We start from the raw sequence: 19,918 nt of genomic DNA, 5'->3' as shown, positions 1-19,918 counted from the left end.
TTCTTTTCTGTTTTAAGATTTTATTTATTTATCTGACAGAGAGAGAGTGGGGGAGCATACGCCAGGGGAGCAGCAGAAGGAAGGAGAGAAGCAGGCTATTATGTCCTCTGCTGAGCAGAGCAGGGAGCCCGACGTGGGGCTTGATCCTGGGACCCTGGGATCATGACCTGAGCCAAAGGCAGATGCTTAACTGACTGAGCCACCCAGGTGCTCCCCACTTCTTTATTTTTTTTTTAAATATTTTATTTATTGGAGGGAGTGAGGGAGAGTGTGCACAGGTGGGGGGGAGGGGCAGAGAGCAAGGGAGAAGCCGGCTCCCCACTAAGCAGGGAGCCCCACATGGGGCTCTGTCCCAGGACCTTCGATCATGACCTGAGCCGAAGGCAGACGCGTCACCAGCTGAGCCACCCAGGCGCCCAGCGCTGGGTCGTCTTTTCAAGCCAAGTTTTTATTCAGTTAATTATTATTTTGTACTCTCAGTTGTTGAACGAAAGGCCGGCGGGCCAGTGTTGTCATGTCATCTCTAGGACTCTTGAGAGGAATAAGGGCTCCGTGAATCAGTGTTTTTTTAACTCTTTGTCCATTGGAAAAAGCCCTTGAAGCTAACGGATGCCTGACAGTTTTTGTTTCACAACTCAAGAGAGTTGTTTGTTTTGGTCTTTTGGTCTCTGTTAACTCAGAGGGGCCTTCAGTCTCCAGATTATATGACCCGTGGAGTCCCAGTTGCTCCCGCGGTAAGTGCTGTGTTTCCGACGGGCACTTGCATCTGCTTTGGTGTTTATGTGTCTGTCTCCTTAGACGGATGGGCGTCTCCTTGAGAGGACTGACTGTGCTCACCACCTCTTGGGCCGGGAGCTTCTTGAAAGGGGGAGGGGCAGCCTCACTCCAAGATCGGCCGCTCCATAAAGCAGGGTAGAGGCTTAGAGAAGGTGCGTTGGGAAGCCTAGACGGGTTGGTACACTCTGAAAGATGTGCTTTCAATTTGTGCAATAAGCCAGGAAGGTCATTCTGATGTTCCCCATTTCACGGTGTAGATAGCTGAGTTTGGTTGGAACGAGTCTTGTCCAAGATTCCTGACATTGGCCAGTTGTGAGCAAAACAGCAGGACGCTGTCTCTGGAGCCCACGATCTTTCTTTGTACTTTAAATGACTGTTCCTGGCCCCAGAGTCTGTTCATAGATTCCCCGTCCAAGAAGTTGGAGGGGAAATAGACAATTTTAGTGTATTTCATCATCCTGAGTACTGTTTCTCTCCAGCGATATCTGTCCATTTCTTGAAACGTAGATCTGGAAAGTCACACATGCGTGTCTCTAGGCACTTGGGGCTCTGCCGCCGTTGGGATTTCAGAAGGACCGTTTCTTTCGTGCAGTATTGCCTTTGAACTTGGACTCGTTTTGGAACTCTCTAGTCATTGACAGGATTCTCTAACCTACACAGTGATCTCATTTGGAGACCATTGTTTTCACTCCTCAGAGGAGGGCCTAGTCTGAACTTTCCAGAGTACTGATAAAGCCTTGGAGCCCCACCGTCATGGGCCTGGACTTGGCCGAGCCCAACCACAGACACGAGGGGCGACCACCGCAGGTCCGCAGGACAGTGTGTGAGGTCAGCTCCCCACGGCTGCCCAGAACCACCAGTCCTGCTCCCGCATGCTGTGTGTGCTCTGTGGCACGAGGCCTGCAGGCGCACGAACAGCTTGGGGTGGTTACGGCTGTTACTTTTGCCTTTGCTTCTGGACCTGCTGCGGGGACAGAGCTGTCTGTCTCATTATTCCCTCCCTGGGTGGCAGGTATGGAGAGACGACCCCTGTGGTGATTTCTTTTTTTTTGTCGTTGTTGTTTCCTTTCATTCTTAGTTTTGTACCTTTCGTACACATGGCCGAGTTCGGATACCCCCACTCCTCTGAGCTGAAAGCAGTAAATACACAATGATGCGTTAATAAATCAAAAGTTTAATCATTCTGCGCATCCTCCGCCCTTGTGGGAAAAAACAACCCAGACTTCCCAACAGATTTGTCAATAGTCAGTCTGGACTTTTACAATCATCTCAGAAGCGGTAAGACCACGCAGCCCGGCCTACTGTTCACTGACCACGCTGGCTAGTTACATTAATGTACATCGGATGCAATTAGAAATTGAGCTCCTCAGTCACATAGCCCCGTGGTTTCCCACCAGAAATAATTTGGCCGCTGCCAGGTGACATTCAGGCACGTCCCGGGACGTGATGGTTGGGAATGTCTGAGGATGTGCTTGGTGGCTCCCTGTGGGATGGCAGACGCCGGTGGGGAAGACAGTTTCTCATCGGGTCGGTTCTTTGAATGAGCATCTGCAGACTCTCGAGCCCTGCACGGACCGTCTGCTGCAGTTTGTTTCAGACCCCGTTCTCCCGGGGTCACTGTGCTGGCGAGGTTACGACAGGTGCTCTGTGGGTGTAGGGCTCCTCACGGAGTGTCTGCACACCCCTGCCACGCAGGAGCTCCCCATCTGACGGATGCCTGAGAACCAGAGGGCCGCTGGCACACTCGGCCTGCTCACGGTGGCAGGGAACGAGTGGCTTCCACAAGCAAGCAGGCTTCCCCGTGCCCCTGCTGCCCGAGCGCAGCCTGGGTCTCTTGGCTTGGGAGCGCAAGCCCTTTCCACTCCATCCTCACCGCCTTCACTGGCAAAGTTGTTAAGGACGGAGGGGGTCTGTGGACAACAGGAGACCAGGCCGACCCTCAGAACCGAGAATGGTCATTCCGTCTCCACTCTCCATGCCGCTCTCGACGGGAAAGCCAGAGAGGGAGGAAATGCGATTCTTTGTCGCTCGTTGTGCAAGTCTGAGGCAGTTAAGGGTCTATCCGAGGGGACAGCTCATGGTTCCCCGAACACTTTCTTCCTGGAAGATCTCCTTAAAGGAGAGAAGGCCTCTCCCGGCTCCCTGCGCTGATTCACTGGGATTTATGGACAAGTGGTGCACCATTTGAGAAAGAGTTTCTACTCATACTATTTCTCATATGTGCAAAGGCCATTTCTCCGAACTGATTTGTGCATACAAGGTAGCATGTCGCATGTGCCTCTGGGACAAGGTAACATGTCGCATGTGCCTCTGGGACATTGCACTTGCAAAAGACAAGTTGTGCATGTCATTGGGCACTTACTGTTAGGTGTCTCAACCGAAGGAATGATTTTGGAGCGGAAATCCAAGCGTATTCTGCTGAGCCGCACACGGGGAACTCAGTACTCAACTTCAGCTGCTTTGATGTTGCAGTTAAATTAAAAAAACAAAAAACAGAAAACGGTCAAACAGCATTTTGGTTGCAACAGCAAGGGCTATCTGTTAGGATACGCAAGGACAGAGTCCTTTGAACTGTTTCTGAATGGGACTGTGGAGCTAGAAAGGTTTGATGGTAGAGACGGAGGGTCAGGCTTGTGGTGTTTGAGCATCCCGACCGTTGCGCTCTGCCGGAGGCGAAGAGGCCGGGCTGTTTTGGTCTCTGCCTCCAGGCACCGATTCCCATCATCGTCACTTGCTCCAGCTGAGGCGAGTGGGTGGACCGTCTGTACCCAGCACCCCAGAGGGAAAGATTTCTGCCGAGGTGGGGACCGTGCCTTTCTGGGCGAGGCCACGTCTCTTGCTTTGAGACCTGCAGGCAGCATACGACCAGCTTATGTATTTATGTATCACCACATGTTTTGGCCTTAAAATGCTGCCTGTGAAAATGTGGAATCCGTTATGCAACAAAATACTCGGGAGCTTCTCTTTGGAAAGGAGATTTGTGTGAGTCAGGGGTGCCAAATTCGCAGCTCTGGGGCTTGAACAGTTCCTTTCTTGACTAGGAGGTAGGGCGGTCCCCGCGCACTAGCCTCCGTTTCTGTGCTTCCTCGTGGGGCCCACGGAGGCATTGCAGATCCGTCTGGGGAGGAGTGACCCCCCACGGTCGAGAACGGGCTGAGGGAAGGACGAGGTGCTGTCCCGTGCCGCGGAGGTGACAGGCCGGAGGGGGCCTGGCGGGGACGTGAAGTGTGCAGACCCCGTACTTTGCCAGAGAAGATCTGGTCGGCCTTTCAGGGGCGGCCGGGGGTTTCCATGTGGGAATGGTGACTTTCCCGTGGATGAGGCCTGTGCATTTTACTGTGACCTTCAGGCTTCGACGGCCGCGCACCCCATTAGATCTATGTCGTGAGGACCTTAAGAAGTCCATGAGGCCCCGCCACCTCTCGGCGAGGAACATTTGTGAGTTTAAGGCAGGATTTTTGCTTTTACTGGAGAAACTTGTCGATTTTATAAGTCTGATTTTGCTGGATCGCAGACACGCTACCATAATAAAACAGACCCAGTGGCCTTTTTTTCCCATTTCTACACAACAAAAAAAATTAACAAGAATCATTTTCTTTAGACGCAGAGATGGCTTGAGACGTTGAGGATGTGTTTTCTGAACAGATTTGTGTGTTGATTCTGGGTCTCGCTTTTCCGTCCCAGGGAAGGGAAGGGGCCTGACGGATTCTTCCCGTGTTAGAAAGAAAATCGATCCGGACCATGAGTTTCTCATTAGAAAGTGCAGAGAGGAGCCAAAAGGTCCTTCCATTTGGTTTATGGGGCTTTTCTTGGAAGCTTGTGAAGTTTCCTGCTGCCGTCTGGGGCTTGAGGACAAAGCGAGCACATGGACCGGCTGACATGCTGGGCAGAGAGGGGCAGAGATCGTGCCGTGTGTGGGAAGTTGCTCTGGTTGGGGCCGGCCTGCCTGGAAGGTGCCAAGCTCATCGTAACCCCCTCCGCTCTGCCTTCACCCCTGCCGGTCGCTTCTGCTCACATCTGCGCGTCTGGTCCTTCTGTCTCACTGACCGTTGAGTGCTCTCAGCGTAGGACGGGAATCAAGCGTTGGTTCCGCAGCTATTCCGGGAAACGCACCTGCCGGCGAGCTCTGAAAAGTACGAGTTCGCTGAGCTTTCCTTTTTTTTTTTTTTTAAAGATTTTATTTATTTATTTCACAGACAGAGGTCCCAAGTCAGATAGACATCACCAGCAGGCAGAGAGGCAGGCAGAGAGAGGAGGAAGCAGGAAGCAGGTTCCCTGCCAAGCAGAGAGCCTGATGTGGGGCTCGATCCTAGGACCCTGGGACCATGACCTGATCCAAGGCAGAGGCTCAAAGACTGAACCCCCCCAGGGTACTGTTTTTGACAGAGACTCTCCAGCTCTGACAGAGACTCCCCTTTTGCGTGGAGTCTGTAACAACGGCGAACAGAAACGGGTCGAGCTGCCAAAGTTCGTTGTTGTGAACGGTCGTGAAGCATCATCGCGCCCTCTGCAAGCCCTCGTCATCCTGTGAAAACAACAGAACGTCGGTCCTGATGACATCCGTGAAGAGAGCCAAGAGCCAGATTTGGCGTCTCCTGGCCGTTCCCAAACACCGTGGACGAGAGGGAGCTCGCCAGCCCCAGCGCTGTGGGTAGCGTTTTCCGAGTTAACGTCGAAAAGGTGAATTGATGGTGGGTCAGCAACACTTGTAAAACGTGAGCTTTATCTGAAAAGCGGGGGACCACACCTTCCTATTTTCAAGTTAAAAGACACCTAACGTGACGCCTGACGACAACGCAGCGAACGGTCGCGAGCTGTGTTCTGTGCCGCGGTCTGCCCGCGGTGCACGCGTGCCCGGTACAGCCGTCGTGCGGGTGTCCCGTGCGCTACCCCCACAGCTGGCTCGCTTCTTGTCTCCTGCTCGGTGCCCTACACTACCAGACCTTACTGGCCCTAGAGCGCTGCAGCAGACACCCTCCCAGTCTCCCCACTGCTCGGTGAGGCCGTGTCCCCTCAGACCCATGACCTTTCCGACGACCGGCTCGACGTGACTGGGCGGCTGCACTAACAGGTCTGCAGATGCCTTCCGGGGCCGCTGACATGCGGAGGGCGTCTCCGGCTCAGCCCCCGGTCCGAGGACGGGAGACCAGCCCCCGGCCCCGCGCTCCTGGCTCTCCCACACACAGCGCGGCTCGTTAGCTGTGAAAGACTCACGCGGCGAGCGGAGGCACCCCTGCCCCCGACACAGATTAGCACACTGACCTCCGGTCACTTGACAAGCGAACACTGTGGCGTGGCTCGACGTCCCACTGCTTCCAGCCAAGCCTAAATAGACGGTTCACGGGCAACGGGGCTGACAGAGGAGGGATTTCTATGCACGGATCGGGGCAGGAGCGGCGGGATTTCTTCCAGGGAAAGCCCTCCAGGCGGTGGCCATCGGGGACTGGCATTTCCCGCCTATAAAGTAGGTTTGTAAACTCTCATCGGCATGACAGATGGGCTCAAGTTTTCATTCTCTCTAATGTCAAGGGAGCCATGGAAGTAAACAGAACTGGGTGTCGGGGCAGGGGAGGGGGCAGTCTACGTCTGTGATTTCTCTGGGGTAGTGATTTTTGAACGCAATTTAAGGAAATTGACTCTGATCATTGCATTTTTTTGGCGAATGCTGTTCTGTACGCACATAGTAGTCATACACAAACCAGGTTGCATCACGAATACAAAATATAAACTAACGTTGCTCTTTCTTTGACAAAACATTGGTTTTTAATAAGCGTGGACAAATACTTCTTAAGGCATAAAGCACGTTATGACTTGCGATGGCTCTGGACATTTGGTTGGGTTTACATTTCTCCTCAAAACTGAGGCTTCTCTCTCTCTCTCTCTCTCGGTTGAAATCAGCAGGAAATTACTATTCCGAAGATTAATTTAGCACCGTGTCCCTCAGCAACAACCAGAAAGGAAATGTAATTTGCACCTTTCTACAAATACCCTCTTATCTCATGTTTCACACGCCTTGACCCACTTTTCTGGAAAAACATATTTGAATGTGGAATATTTAAATAAAGCACTTTTCCTTCATGGACAGGAAAACATCTTTCCTAAAAGTAAGTCATCTGACCTTTTATGAATACCCCATGAGATGAAAAGTGGCAGTGATCGCGAGAATCTCACGGTTCCCCTCTCTATTGGAAGTGAGGTTTCCTGCGACGTAACAGGCACCGCGATGTCATGTAGTGAATGACAGATCGTATGAGAAGGACTTTCCCCTTCCTGTGATGAAATGAATGGAAAGATGGTAAATAACTTAGTAAATGAATGAATTCCAATATCCTATTTCTCGTGTTTACTTTCCAATAATTCATTTATTCACTTATTTAAAATACTCATTTTCCACCTCTTAGGTACCGTACCCTTGTTGAAGAAAGATTCTGTTTATTTATGAGAGAGAGCACAGGCAGAGGGAGGGACAGAAGGACAGGGAGAAGCGGACTCCCACTGTGCAGGGACCCTGATGCAGGACTCGATCCCAGGACCGTGAGATCATGACCTGAGCTGACGGTAGACGCTTACTCCGCTGAGCCGCCCGGGTGTCCCTGTACCGTACCCTTTCTGTGCTAGTAGCATATAGGCATAGACTGTGTGTTCATGAAGCAGAATTGGTATTACAGACACAGAAGAAAAGCAAGGCCACAATTTTAAGAAGGAATAGACATTGCATCAAATATCTTGAAAAAACATAGGATACTATAATAGGAAAGTTAAGAGAATGTTTTCTGAGGATGAAATTTCTCTGAAATTTGGAAGAGTAGGGTTCATACCATGTGCAAAGACCCTGGGGCAGGAAAACAATTAGGCATCTGTAGAGAATTTTAAGAAGCCGTTCCTTGGTGGCTGAGACCTGGCAAAGTAGGCAGGGTCTGACCTCTGCAGGGCGTCACAGGAGCAAGGTTTCTACACTCTGTAGGAAGGAGAAGACGCTGAGGCGTCCTACGTGTGGGCGTGTGATAGGGTACAACTTACATTTGGGGAAGATTGATGGGGCTGAAAATGGAAACTGGGGACCCATTCACAAGAAACGTGTGTGCAGAGTCAGGCAGAATTGTGAGACTCTGGAGAAGGCAGTGAAGTAGATGGATTTTGGTTTAAAACCAAGCAGAATCGGCCGGGCTTGGACATGGGGTGTGAGGGGAGGCAAGCCTCCATATTCCAGGGCCGGGGTTTCTTGGGAGGTCGGGAGAAGCATGGGTCAGTCACTGAGGTGGAGAACAGTGGACGGGCTTGGATTTTCTTGGTGTGGAGGAGAGTCACGTCAACATTTCCCCTTGGACGTGATAAATTGCAGTGTGAGATCATCAGGGGGTAACTGGGGTCTCTATTTCACAAACACAGAGCAGGAGATAGAAATTTGAGCGGTCCTCGTTTGCGTGATGTTTATGGCCACCTAATCTTGGGTGAGGCCAGTGTCTGTCGGGAGCACCGGTCATTGCTTCCCTGCGGGGTAATTCAACAAGCATTGGCGTGTCGATGGCATTGGCGTGGCCTGGAACGTTGGCATAATGGCAGACAGAGCGGTGCCGCCAACCTCCAGAAGCAGAGGCCGGGGCCGTGGAGGCTCTGCTGCCCACCGTGTGGCCCTAGACCCCCTTCCTCTCCTGCCTTCTGCTCCCCCAAAATGAAGACTGTGAAATTCACGCGTAAAAATCACTCTGCCGCTTCACGGAGCGTCCACCACCCGGGGAAGTCACGATTTATGGGCTTTTCCCAGCACATCGCAGGGGCCGGGTCCTGACGGATGCCTTGTCCGCTCACCGCAAGAAGGGAGCCAGGAGCCCAGACGCCGGTGATGGCGGCCCGTGCCCGACACGCTTTCAGTCCCCAAGCACTGTCGCGCCCCTGTTTAGGCAGAGGCTGAATATCCCACTTTTGGTCACATCATGGAAACGCAGTGGCCATACCGATTTCTGCGGGACATTTTTGGATCTAGAAAGGACAATTTTTTTTTTTTTTGGTCATCTCTTCAGTTCTTTCAGTCATTATCTATGTGATAAGCTACCTTTACGTCTCGTGCATTTTTATGAGAGATGCTTCGTACTATATGCAGACTGGCATTTTCACCAGTTTTGCTGGTAAAATCTTTAAATCATTAATCCTGTGTGTGCCTGTAAACAATTCTGTGTAGAACTCTGGGTTGCGTTCCCTGTGTCGTGTCCCACAGCAGCTGCGTCGGCCCTCCCACGTTGAGGGGGCGTCTGTTTCAACCTAGTATTTGTACTTTCGATAGGTTTCTTCCTGGAGGGATCATCCGTACTTCACGGCCGTATGTATCGCGCTCTTCAGACATCTTGGATTTCTTAAATTAATAGACGTTTTGGTGTTTTTTTTCCAGTACTTTCAGGTGGACAGAGAAATGGAGCAGAAAATGCAGTGCACTCGCGGCATGTCCCTGTCATTCACCTCTTGCTTTAGGGCAGCCCATATGTTACCAAGGATGACCACGTATCAGTCCATATTGCTTGCTACAGTCTGTCGTTTACCTTGGGCTGGGCGTAATGGGGCTTCCATGGATTTGAGCAAACACACAACGTCCTGTGCACTGTGACAGGATCACACACCCCGTTCTGCCCCAAAACCCCGTCCTCCACCTACTCGTCCCGCTCTCCCTGCAAACTCCTGACAACCACGGATCTTTTCATTGTTGCCAGAAAACGCTCTGGATTTTCACCCTCATTTTGCTTTTGGCGGTTAGTGGTCTGTGTAGCCACAGTGAAAGAACTCGCTGTGAGACCTCTGAGGGACGCAGGCGCTGCCGAGCGCCCACTCTTAACTTCCCACACACGGATTCACACGTCTCCAGTTACCGAAAGGCGGGTCCTGCTCCACTGACCCCCAGGGAAAAAGCGGTCCGGAGACAGAGAAAGGCCACAGAGAAGCAAGGAGAAACACGAGAGACACAGTGACAGGGGACTTACTTGTTACGGGTCCCAAGCCTGGATGTTTTGCCCGCCAGCTTCGTGGAGATGTCATCGACATGAACCCTGTGTCAGTTGAAGTGTCCAGTGGGAGAATGTAGTACATAGACGGTCTGTGGGGAGATGTTTCCCACAGCAGCTGACCCGTGGTTCCCGTTGGTGTGTGTGGTGAGGACACTGTGGACCTGTTCTGTTCGCCCCTTCGGGTGTGCAGGACCGTAGCATTAGCCGTACGTATCCTGCGGAACCGTCAGAACTTACGTGTCTCACACCGGGAAGTATGTATCCTGGACCATTCTTCCCCGTGTCCTCTTCTTACCCTTCCCCCCAGCTGGGTCTTTTATTTTTTATTATGATTATTCAAGTAGTCTCCATGCCCAGCAGGGAGCCCAGTGCACAGCCTGAACCGAGGTCGCTGAGATCAAGACCTGAGCTGAGATTAGGACTCCGCCACTGAACTGATGGCGCCACCCAGTCACCGCCCGCCCCCCTAACCCCAGCTACACCTTTTTGGTGCTGTGCTGCTCCTGCCTCAACCCAGAGCTCTCGGATGCCAATGCTGGAATCCAGCCAGCGGAAAGTTCCCACAAAGTTGATTCACCTTCCGTGGGTTGGTGTTGTTCTAGAAGCTGACGTCCTGCACCTTGGCGGATAATACCCGTTCTGCTGCCAGGGACATGGAGGCTCTCATCGTTATGGTTGCCGTAACTCCGTAGCCCTGACAGTACGCCCGGCGGCTGCGGGCGCTTTGCAGGGATCAACCCTCTCGGACCCCATTACAGTCCAATGCGGAAGTTCCTCTTCTTTCCCTCGTTCCGCGCACAGGGAATCTAGGAGGGACGGAGTCTGTACCCAGGACCCCCGTCCTCACAGGGCATGCTCTGACCTTCCACCCGCCCCTATTCTCCTGTCCCCTGTCCCCCTCTTCCTTCTTACCCCAGTCTTGCCCCCCCAGCCCAGACCACACTCCGGGGACGGCCTTTAATAACTGGTTGGTCCTTTCTGGTCATTCGCAACTAAATCCCTTAACTTGCTCCCCCCGCCCGCCACCATGAAACCCAGCATTTCCCTAATGATGCTGTGTCAGCCTGACCTCATGGTGCACTGACGTGGACGAGGGTGGGGACCTCTGTGTCTCCTGCTTGCTGGGTAAGCCCCGTCCTGCGGTCCTGTCCATTCTCCAGAACTCTCATTTTCTGTTTGAAAAGTGAAGTGATTGGATGAGAAGCTCTCCTGGGTTTTTCTCTAAGGCGAAGGGTGACTGACGTTCTAAGACCTGCGTGGAGTTGCATTAGTGCGGCGCGGGAAGGCTTGACTCTCCTGTAAAGTAAATGTGAATTCATTTTTCTCCCCACTGTAGACTTGAATTTTGTTTGCTGTGTGCTAGAATTTTAAGGGTAGGTTTCAGCAACACGGAGCCATAGAACGGGGTAGGGCTGCGTGACGGGCTGTGGACGCAGCTGATAATTTCTGCACTATTTCTGCAGTGTTCGGCCCAAGGCCATTGGTGAGGGCTGGGCTCTCTGTTCTCATGAGTCCATTTGGCCTCGAGTAGGATGGGTTTTGTCCCAGATGGCTCCTGCTGCTGGCACTCGGCACGATTGTTTGGGGTGGGGAGAGCGAGCGTGGTTTGCTCGCATGAGGCCAGGCTGTCAGCTGTCGGGCATCCCTGGACCTCATCCCAGGGCCCATGAGGTGAACTGAGTGGGGGCGAGACTCGAATTTTCCAGCTATCAAGAAGTCCGGATACTGGGAGGAGATACAAACTTTTCACAAGTGATGTCAATCTCCCTGTCCTCGGTACACACTGCTGTTTAACTGAGCACAAAACCGGTTTTTCCTCTTCTGCTTCTTGGACATTGGAGAATATCGAGTGTTTCCTTTGAAGGGTCTTAACCGGTCATAGATTCTATCTTTTGCATTTGGGATATAGAAATTCAGCCTTCCTAAATTCCACCATGACCAACTGGAATGAGGCAATAAGACGCTAAAAGTTAAAACTTGAAAATTTTTTGAACTCCATTGTGTGTGTGTGTGTGTGTGTGTGTGTGTGTGTGTGTCTGTGTATGAGAGAGAGAGAGACAGAAACAGGGAAACAATTTCCCCTTGGGTCACAGCAGCAGCTTTATTTAGTTTTTTTTGTTTTTGTTTTAATCAAAGCATGTTTGATGCAGGCAAACATTCCCTAATACCGGTTTGAAGCTCACTGAAGAATAACCTTCTCAACCTTTCCTGATTTCCTTTGCGTCCCTATATTCTGCATTTTAATCTTGAAGGTTGGTTAAATGGGAGGGCGCCTGGCTGGCCTGGCTGGTGGAGCGTAGGACTCTTGATCTTGAGGCTGTGAGCCAGCTCCACACCCATGCTGGCTGTGGAGATGACTTAAAATATTTTTTTAGAAATAAAATCTGTTAAATAGGAACAAATACTTGTTAAGGACATCTCAGAGTCTACATCGAGTTTGACTTTGGGGGTCTTTTTTCCGTGGTGCCTGCCTGCCTGGGTGCTCAACCTCCCTCCGATACATCCTTCCTTCATTTGTCTCTCTCTGTTTCTCTCTCTCTGTCACTTTTTGTGGAATGTGTTTGCGTGTGTTGGATAAAAGGAATGTCAGTGTTTTCAAGGTTAAGGATTATCATCAAAAGTCATCAGCTTTGCCAGAATGAGCACAGTAAATTTTGCCACAGTTACCTACCTGCTTCAATATTTTGAGGGTCCAATTAAGCGACCGCTTCATTTTCTAATACTGGTAACTCCAAGGATCGTTTTTTAAACATTTACATGAATGGGCTCCCCAGACCTTCAGGACCTCAGATATCCACATCCTTTTTGGGTAGGTTCAAGAAGGCATAATTCAGGAGGTGCCTGGGTGGCTCAGTAGGTTAAGCCTCTGCCTTCAGCTCAGGTCATAATCCCAGGGTCCTGGGATCGAGCCGCACATTGGGCTCTCTGCTCAACGGGGAACCTGCTTCCTCCTCTCTCTCTGCCTGCTTCTCTGTCTACTTGTGATCTCTCTCTGTCAAATAAATAAATAAAATTTTAAAAAAAGGCATTCAGTGTTTCAAAGTTCAATAGTTGCCCTAATGAGTGCATAGTAGAAAAAATGCTACTTCCGTGATCAAGACAATACACACCCCTTCAGAAATATGTGGCGGGGAGCCCCCGGTGGGCTCTGTCGGTGGAGCATGCGACCCTGGATCTCGGGGTTCTGAGTTCCAGCCCCATGGTGGGTACAGATGTCTTAAAATGATCATTAAAGAGATACGTACAGAAAGGGAACAAAAACTGCCGCCCCTCGTTGCGCTATTCCAGTGTTGACATTCGGTGGCATCTCCTTCCAGTCTTTTCCCAGGAACAGGAAACTCTTTGTTAGGAGGAAAACTTGGCAGTGGTGCTTGGGATGTACCTGGGACTGGGACTAGCTCCTGTGCAGGTGCAGCTGTGGGCGGGGCCAGCCGTGGGCGGGGCCAACCGTGGGCGGGGCCAGCCCGCCGGTCCCTCCCATGTTCCTGTTCATAGTATCAGGGTGGGCTCAAGATAAGTCTGACTTGTTTTGCAAAGAACCCCGGAGCCTGACCAGAGCTCGGGGAAAAAGTACTTTCCATGGGCCACTGTTGCACTGGGGGAAAGCGAGCTCAACGTAGAATGGCGCTCGCCTCAGAACCCCGCCGGGGTGAGTGGGGGTTTACAGCCAAGGAGCAGGACGGGGGTCCGTGGAAGGAAAATGGCCGAGAGCAAACCTCAGCCCCGGAAGGGGACCCTGGCTACCTCCACGTGACAGGATTCTTGCTGAAGGCTGGTAAGGTGATACACATCTCCCAGGGTCGGGGTGGTGGGTGGGTAGGGGGCTGGGAGAACTGGACCAGTTATTGAAGGCGACCAGATGGCCAGTGTAGGTTCTGCTAAACTGACCCGGCAGGACTCTTGCTAAGACGGGCTGTTGGGGACAGGCCCGGGAATGGGACCTCGTCCAGAGAGAGCGCGGCAGAGCCTGTCTAGAGTTTGGTCCAGGAGAGGGAGTTGGAGCGTCTTCAGCCCCACTCTACATCTTTCTGACTTGCGCTGGAACGTTTTGGGCCCTTCTGAAATTTCTGGCCCAGAAAGATGTCCCAGGCCCCCGTTCTTATCGCTTTGCCCCGTATCTGCAAGCGGGCATCTCTCCATGAAGCCCCGCAAACATGCCCTTCCTCGGTTCATGTTGTCGCTGGTGTGGCAGTTACCAGAAAGGACGATGTGAGACAACATGCCTAAAAATACTTGCCTACGTAGTCTTGGAGAATGTGTCCCCAGAGTGACAGACGTGGAGTTCTGTGCAGAGGTAGACGGTGCTGGAGAAGAACAGGAAGGGAATAACCTGTGAAAGCATCACAGAGGAAGGCCAGCGCCTGCTTTCCTTGGGGTGCTCTCACCTGCCGAGAATTTACCATCTGGGAGAGCTTCTCCGGACACACCAGGAGATACCTCCGGGGGCAGCAGGCTTGACGTTCAGCTTACGCTTTAAAAATTGAGGCTGTAAATGAAGGTGGTTGGGGTAGGGTGACTCTGTTTACGAATGAAGCCGTATCGGAAAGGGAGATGGGCGTGTGTGTACGTGCACGCTTCCGCGCAAATGTATTCTCAGTGGCTACAGTTTCTGTATTGTTGCCTGAGAAATGACTAACAACTACTTAAAAAAAAATCACTGGAGAATGTTTGCTGGGATACTGCTCCACAAATCCCATCGTGGGGACGGGATTCCCCTGTAAGCATGTGGGTCTTCTCCTGCCCCAAACCAGGGCTCTGTGTGATTGTTTCCCGAGGGACATGGTTCTGTGTTTGGTGATCTCACATCCACGTATCTCCCCAAGTCATTGTGCTAGTTTATGGCCATAAACTCATGCAGATATTGATAGATTTAAATGCCTTATATACATACTTACCGATTGCCAGTTGTATGGGGAAAGTCCAAGTGAAATAACCCATCACTAATGTGGGTACAAATATGTCTGAACATGGCAAGTATTTAAAAAAAAACACAACTCACCGTGCATTGCATCAGCAATTAGGATATTGGATTTATTTATTTTTATCTTTTTGAAAGATTTTATTTATTTATTTGAGAGAGAGAGTGAGAGACAGAACACAAGCCAGGTGGGCAGGAGGGAAAGAGGCTGTTGGAGACGTAGAGGGAGAGGGAAAAGCAGGCTTCCTGCTGTGTAGGGACCCCAATGTGGGGCTCATCCCAGGACCCAGGGACCATGACCTGAGCCAAAAGCAGACACTTAACCGACTGAGCCACCCAGGTACCCCCTGGATTTATTTTTTAACATAGAAAGGAGAATCCCTCACTTGAGGATTATAGTAGGGCCTGGTGCAAAACGGGAATGAAGGCCTTTTTAAAAACTGACAACTTCAAGATGGTGCCAGCAAAGCACTACATCACAGGTGGTGCCTTCCACACCCGGGCCCCGTGTCGGCCACAGAGACCGCACACTCACGAAGCCACCAGCTGAAATTATCGACTGGCCATTTGCAGACAAAAAAAAATCCTGTGATCCCGGCTTCAGTTGCAGAGCCGGGAGTGGAGTCTTGGGCCCTGGGGGCCTCTGCCCACCCCAGAAACACAGATGCATCTGCCTTGAACATAATCAAAAGCCACGGGCACACAAGGTTCCTGTGATTCACCAAAAATGAAGGGTCGCTTAGCGCTTGTTTATTGTGTTGGCTTCATTGATTTTTCTTCGCTCAGCATGGCTTTTACGTTGCCTCCCGTCTGCTCCATTTCCGATGACTGCTTTGAACTGTCACGGAGCTTCTCCAAGAGGGTCTGCCCCTTTCCTGATGTGCGACCCCACGGAATGTGGAATGTGACGGTCCTTGCCTCTCCACTGCAGGGGGCGGCCTGGAGCCTGGATGTGCCAGTCTGTGCTGCTCTCTGAGGCAGCCCTGCTGATGGGGTGGTGGCCTGTTGTGTCCAAGCCTGAGCAGTCCGCTGAGGTCGGGCACGCTGGCCACGTGGGGGCTGTGGGGACGACGGCTTTTATTACCTTCACCGGGGCAGCAGCCACTCCTGGTTCATGCCGGCTTTTCAACTTATGGTCACGTCAAAACCGACGTCTGTGCTTCGGAGCCAAAGTAGAATGCGAAGACAGAGTGTGGGATAATGAGGAATAATTGGTTTATCGCTTTGCCTGGCAAGGGAGGCTGCAGCAGGCACAGCCTTCCAAAAACCGCAGGCCTTCCTGGAGGAAGGGGCTGCGGTGTTTTATAGGGAAATACAGGAGCTAGCCGATGGCCGTCAGCCTCCTTCCCGTGTTTTCAGGGTGCTGCTGGGTTCCTGAATCTGAAGACTAAGAGGGGAGAGATTTGTGGAAGAGGCATAAAGGTTACTTTAAGATTTCATTTTTTATTTAAAAAACTTTAAAAAGATTTTATTTATTGTCAGAGAGCGAGAGAGAGAAAGCATACGCACAAGCAGGGGGAGCAGCAGGCAGAGGGAGAAGCAGGCTCCCCGCTGAGCAGGGGAGCAGACATGGACCTCAATCCCACGACCCCAGGATCCTATCCTGAGCCAAAGGCAGATGCTTCACCGACAGAGCCCCCCAGACATCCCTAAGATTTTATTTTTAATTAATCTCTCCAGCCATTGTGGAGCTCGAACTTACAACCCCGAGATCCAGCATTGCACACTCTCCCGACAGAGACAGCAGGCCGCCCCCGAAAGGTTACTTTCATATCAAGCTTTGCGGGAGCGTCAGTGCGGTCGTTCTGATTTGTGCTCAACTTCGTGCTGTTGAAGTGTTTTCAGTCAGAGCCAATCCTTTATTAAAGTCAAGCCAGTAGTAGAAATCCCAAAATTCTACTGCCTGGGCTGAACTGTGCCCTCCGTGTGGTTTACAGTCTGAAGCAGTAACCGTCAGCAGCTCAGAAAGTGACTGTTTGGACTCCAGGTCACTCAAGGGATACGTAAGGTAGAATCGGGCCGTTCGGATGGGCCGTAATCCCGAGGGACGGCTGCAGTCTCCCCGAGAGCCCCATTGCTGTTGAGCTGGTTTTATGCTTCCTAAACCTTTGCTTGACGCCGACCTCGTATGGGGAGGAGATGGAGGCCCAGGCACGCTCAGAGGGACGACCTTTGAGGGCACAGCGAGAGACTGTGTCTACGCACCGAGGACGGAGGCCTGCGATAGATCCTTCCCCCTGGACCTCAGGAGGAACCAACCTTACCCAGTCCGTGCCTTTGTCCTTCCAGCATCCGGAGCTGAGACAGAGCACGTGTCTGTTGTTCCCGCGGTCTGGTCTCTGGCTCTTCGTCTTGGCAGCCCGAGGAAACAAGATCTATCTGGTTCCTTCCAGTTTCTCGCCAGGGTGGTCCGTCCAGTACTGTCACAGGCTCTTTTGAGATGCTTTTCATGTGTGGGAGCCTGGTGGCAGGGCCCTGGATGACGGAGCTGGCTCTTGGTTTTGGCTCCGGTCATGGTCTCGGAGCTGTGGGATCAAGCCCCGAGTCGGGTTCCACGCTCGGTATAGAGTCTCCTCTATATGTAAGTTTCTACGTTAGAGTCTCCCTCTCCCTTGGTCCCTCCTGCTCATGCTCTCAAACAAATAAATCTTTATAAAAAAAATGCTTTTTACTTGCTGTACACCATATCTCTTGTCTGCTCTGTCCACTCTGGCACATATCCCTCTCCAGGCCTTTGAAGTCCGGCGGTTTTGACAAATACAGAGTGAGGGCCGACCGTTGAAGAGCCACTGGCCTCCTCTGCGACGCCGTGTGTACATATGGAGTCAACACACGGTTTGTGTCCTCAGCAAGACTGGAATACAGTTGTGGGTTAAGGGTGCCTGTTTTCCACGGCGTTCCGCTGCGTGCCTCTTTACCCACAAGACAACGTGGAGGAAGTCGGTATCTCCTGGCGTCCTCTTAGGGCTTGTAAACATACTGAGGCTGTGAATATGCAGTTTGCTACTGGACGTGTACGTAACGTTTAATTTCTAAAAATCTCCTCCAATTCCTACACTGGGTGTATTCAGTGGAGATACAGGCAAGCATCAGAAAATGTAAAATCTTGTCGGATGAATAAGAACTTATTTTTTTTAGTCCCCATCGTGGCACGTCTTTAGCCAAAGATCAGAAATAACTTTTGGTTGCAGGGGTAAATACCTCTTCGTATACATGGAATAAAAGTAGACCTTCAACAAGACCACAGTTTATTGGCTTTTTCATGGAACTAACAATTCCTAGTCATCGAGCCCAGACTTATTTTGAGGAGGGAAGGGGGTTGTGTTTAATGTCATTGACTGCCCTTGGATATAAATACGGTCTGTGAATAGAGACGTACCACAGCGGTAGGCTGTCGTCAGCTGCGGAGGGAAGTCAGCCACCAAGGGAAGACAAGACACAGGGTCCAGCTCCAAGGACGAGGGGCGTGATGTGGGCAGCAGAGCAATGAGCTCTGGCTGAGGCTGCGTGGCTAGGAGACAAAGTGAGGTCAGAGACAAGGTCTGAGCTGAAGCTGACCTGGAAAGCCACGACTTTCATCCCATTCAGTGTCAGTACCAGAGGAGTTAGCTGGAAAATGCCCCGAGGGCTACAGCCGTGTCTATTTTGGTCACCTCTGAATCCTTGGCACCTGGCACCGTGCTTGTGACCGTGCTTGTACAGCTGGAAAACAAGGACGCTGGTCTGCTATCTACAGCCACGTGTACATTTTCTACCTAGTTCTCCAGCTCACTCTTCATGAGGGCATGGAACATTTCTTGACTACCTATTGGGTGCCAAAGCCCGTTATGGACTCCAGGCATACCAAAATGAAAAAGTAGACCCATTTCAGGTCCTTGTGGAACTACATTCTAGTGTAGGCAATGCACGAAGACACAGGAACCAATTTTCTTTCTTTCTTTCTTTCTTTTTTTTTTTAAATATTTTATTTATGTATTTGAGAGGGAGCAAGAGAAAGCAGGAGCAGGGGAAGCAGCAGAGGGAAAGGGAGAAGCAGGCTCAGTAACGGGATCGTGAGCTGAGCCGCCGGCTGATGCTTAACCTACTGAGCCATCCAGGAGCCCCTCTAGAGGGTCATCACTGAAATGCACTAGTTGCCAAGGAGGGCCAAGGGGAACAAAGAAGGCACATGAGGGGGGAGGTGGACTTGGGAAAAAGAGGTTTCTTTTTGCAAAAGGCAACCGCTCAGCATCTTGTGTATTCGCAACACGTAGCCGTGATCTGGGGGAGACAGTAAGGATCTCCGCGGGCACTTCCTCTCCATCCCGGAGAGTGGCATCCCGCAGCGTGACTGTGGGTTTGCAGACGTCCACTCGGGGCTAGCCATCGGCTGAGCCGTTTCTTCTCTCTTCCACCTCAGAATCACCAAACTTAATAACACGTACAACGCCCAGAGGAGCCCGTGAGAAAGATCAGCCTGACAGAAGCAAACTAGCGCCACGTACCCCGAGTGTTCTCAGTGGGACGAAGGCTGGCCAAATCCAGCCGGGCAAAGGACGGGTTACGCCCTCCTAGACTGTGGGTCCTTCAGAATTGAGGGTGTTGAGTGTGCTTTGCTGAGATGCTACCCTTGCGTGCAACGTGTCTCCCGAAGGGGCCCTGGGAATCCTGCGAATCCCTTCACCGCGAAGTCACTCTTGAGTCCGCTCCATTAGTAGAACGTGGTTTTTCTGAGCTTGAGAAGAGAATTGTCTTTGGTATTCGTGTTAGGAAGCTTTGTTTCCCCAGATGACGTCCGTGCTTTTCACTGACGTATCCTTGAGTTGTGTGGACGGAGGAAGCTCTTCTGCGGGCTAGATCGCGCAGACCAGGACTCGTGGTATCCTTCCAGTGAGGGCTGAGGCCACTGGGCAGTACAGTTTGATAGCAGACGCGTCATGGATTTCCCTCATTTCTTCTCATTGACTCCCGGTTCAGGTTATTTTCCTATGTTTTTATGTACACGTGTGTCATTTTCTGTCATTCCTAAACACAGAAGTCAAAGACTGACGGTGCTCAGGACCTCCCGTTCTCTCGAGCTGCCGTGCAAACGGCGTGCCCCGGGGAGGAGTTTCATCCTGCGACAGGACCTCTGATCCCTGTGGTCAGTCCCGGTGATGGAAACTACAGGGACAAAGTGGGGTTCCAGCCAACCCACGGGTTCAACAGGCGTTTGCTGGACGCAGGCACGAAAGCCAGTGGTCGGCCTCGT

At 51.6% G+C, this 19,918-nt stretch overlaps 1 protein-coding gene and 1 long non-coding RNA gene across 3 annotated transcripts in view; both read left to right on the top strand.

Moving 5' to 3' along the window:
• Window positions 1-19,918, top strand: part of ANOS1 (anosmin 1) — a 170,990-nt gene that overhangs the window by 54,703 nt on the left and 96,369 nt on the right. The gene's annotated exons all lie outside the window — the stretch shown is intronic.
• On the top strand, window positions 378-3,272 carry LOC116582839. Its single transcript, XR_004282533.1, has 2 exons — window positions 378-3,037; window positions 3,068-3,272. It is a non-coding gene; the product is annotated as an uncharacterized LOC116582839 (long non-coding RNA).

The sequence above is a fragment of the Mustela erminea genome, chromosome X (assembly GCF_009829155.1).
Source record: "Mustela erminea isolate mMusErm1 chromosome X, mMusErm1.Pri, whole genome shotgun sequence".
NCBI lineage: Eukaryota > Metazoa > Chordata > Mammalia > Carnivora > Mustelidae > Mustela > Mustela erminea.
The sequence above is the reverse complement of the archived record's forward strand: the minus strand, read 5'-3'. Positions and strand labels throughout refer to the sequence as shown.